At 45.6% G+C, this 2,964-nt stretch overlaps 1 protein-coding gene across 1 annotated transcript in view; it reads left to right on the forward strand.

Annotated features, from left to right (window-relative positions):
- The window catches only part of RWDD2B (RWD domain containing 2B), a 14,220-nt gene that overhangs the window by 1,021 nt on the left and 10,235 nt on the right, over window positions 1–2,964 (forward strand). The window lies entirely within an intron of this gene.

Consider the following 2,964-nt stretch of genomic DNA (forward strand, 5'->3'; position numbering starts at 1 on the left):
GTCGTTAGGGTGGGGGCCAGGGGAAACTGTCTAAGTAAGTTAATAGTCAAAATAAAAAGAAAAAAACTGCAAGGGAAAAAGGAAGCTCGTGTCATTCTACGTTCTTACAGTGATATTCACTAAAACCTTGAGTCAGAAAATCCTGTTCAAGGTGTTTCTGGTACTGAAACCTCGTCTACGAAAATAACTGGACAAATCACTTATTTGTGACATCACTCCGGTAGCTGTCCACCCATGCGTCGCTGAGACCCAGACCTCTAAACTCAATGAGGCCTGTTCCCGAATTAACTCACTCCCTCACTGACTAAACAAACGTGCTTTTAGAGAAATGCTCAGTAGTCCCTAAATTACATCTTCAGCCAGATCTCTTATAAACACCGTAGTTGTTCATCTAGCTGCCTGCTGGACGTCTGTACTTACTAGGTGACTTGATAGACATTTCATTACCTAGTCTGTCTAAGACCAAGCCTCAGATTTACACCATCTTCCCCATCCAAGTAAATGGTAGGTCCATTCTTCCAGTTTTCTCTAAGCCTCGGAGTTATTCTTACATATCACATATAATTCATCAATGATCCTGTTGGGTCTACTCTTAATACATGTCTACAACACGAACAGTTGCTCACCACTTCCACCATACCCTAATCCAAGCCACCATCATCTCTCCTATCATTGTAGTGCCTACCTGCTAACTCTGCTTCCATCCTTCTTCCCAGCAGTGAGTGTGGGCCTTTAATAAGTCAGACCCCTTCAATGGCCTTCCATATCAGTCAGGATAAAACCCCAAATCCTGGGACTTCCTTGGTGATCAAATGCTGCAAGATCCCCAGTGCTGCAATTAAGACCTGGCACAGCCGAATAAATAATAGATATATATTTTTAAAAAATCCTAAACCCTAGCCATTCCCTGAGTTCCAACATGACTGCCCCTGATTTCCTCTCTAACGTTTTGTCCTAAAACCCTGCCCCTGGCTCGCTGCTCCAGCCACCTCACGTAGCATCATCCTGCTTCCTGGACTATGGACATGCTGTTCCTTTTGCCTGGAAGACTTTTTGCTCATTTCAACACATGGCTTTCTCCTTCAGTGCCTTCAGGTCTCGTTCCCCCACAGTCACCGTAGCAAAAAGGCTGTCCCTGGCCAGCCTGTGTATAATTGAACCACTCCCAGCAACTTGCACCTTCTCTTATTTATCTTCTTCATAACAGTTATTCACTGGACATATATGTGGGGTGCGGGGGAGCGATGTATGTGGTGCTTCCCCAGTGCCTCATTGGTAAAGGATCAACCTGCAGTGCAGGAGCTGCAGGAGACATGTTTTCCATCCCTGGGTCAGGAAGATCCCCAGGAAGAGAGCATGGCAATGTGTGTGTGTGTTCTGTTATCATAGTCTGCTCCCACTAGGTTAAATCTCTGACAGCAGAGATTTTTTTGCTGTTGTTACTTTAGTCCATCATCGCAGTCTTAGTGCTTGACATACAATAGGTGCTCAAGAAATATTTGTTGATTGAATATAAAAATAGCAAGCTCTTTATGGCACTTACTCTGTTGCCAGGCATCATTTTAAGTACTTCCCACACATCCTCACTTAATAACTTACAGCAGCCCTGTCATTCCCATTCTGGAGATGGGAAGAGTAAGGCACAGAAAATTAAGCCACCTGCCTCAGGTCACACAGTTGGTAAGTGGCAGAGCCAGGAGTTGCATCTTGGCAGTCTGGCAACAGAGTATACTTAACCACTGTGATAAATCAAAAGTAAATTTACCTCCTCTAATAACCATCTAACGAGTTGTTTCCTAGTTCCCCAACTCCAACAGGACTAGAAAAGATAAGGAATTCTAATAATCCAGGGATTTTAAATATTTCTGAAGATATATATATATATATTCTGAAGATATATGTGTGTGTGTATTCCCTGGAGAAGGGAATGGCAACCCACTCCACTATTCTGGCATGGAAACTTCCATGGACAAAGGAGCCTGGTGGGCCACAGTCCATGGGGTCACAAAGAGTCAGACATGACTGAGCGACTAAGTGCACACAGACACACACACACACACACACACCTACATATATATCTTTTGGCCTTACCACATGGTACGAGCAGAGAAAGCAATGGCACCCCACTCCAGTACTCTTGCCTGGAAAATCCCATGGACAGAGGAGCCTGGTGGGCTGCAGTCCATGGGGTCACGAAGAGTCAGACACGACTGAACGACTTCACTTTCACTTTTCACTTTCATGCATTTGAGAAGGAAATGGCAACCCACTACAGTGTTCTTGCCTGGAGAATCCCAGGGACAGCAGAGCTGGGTGGGCTGCCATCCATGGGGTTGCACAGAGTTGGACACAACTGAAGCGACTTAGCAGCAGCAGCAGCACGGTACAAGGGGATCTTAGTTCCCTGACCAGGGATCAAACGTACACCCCCTGCAGTGGAAACACAGAATCTTAACCACTAGACCACCAGGGGAGGTCCCAAGGTATGGCCAGATTTAAAGGAACTCTGACTTTCTCTAGTCTGAAAGCTCTACTGAAGCTAAAGAAGTGAAGGGCTGCTTGCAGGAGTTTGGTCATAGGTCATTGTCAGAATCCCACCAAAGCAGGGAAAGAATAATGAAGAAATACCCTGGCCTCTTTCTCCTCTCATCCTCCCACTTCCACCCAGAGCATTGGCCAACCACAAGAAATGCAGAAGACTTGGGTGCTATAGGCTGTGGAGATTAGCTGTCCAAAGTCCAGGGAAGGGTAAAGAAGGACCAAGGATGGGTTTAGAGGACAAACAGTAAGTAGCATAAGGGAAAATATTCCAAATGATGACTCCCTGAATTATACCTGGGCAGTTGGACTTGGGAAGAAGGGACAGGTTCAGGTTCTTGCTGTTTTTCTTGTGCCTTCTTGCCCTGCACACCTTTCTTCCCTTACCACATTATGCCTCCTCCTCCCTTGTCTAAGTCTTGCTGC

The sequence above is a fragment of the Bison bison genome, unplaced genomic scaffold, assembly GCF_000754665.1.
Source record: "Bison bison bison isolate TAMUID 2011002044 unplaced genomic scaffold, Bison_UMD1.0 scf7180017864204, whole genome shotgun sequence".
NCBI classification, from domain to species: Eukaryota; Metazoa; Chordata; class Mammalia; order Artiodactyla; family Bovidae; genus Bison; species Bison bison.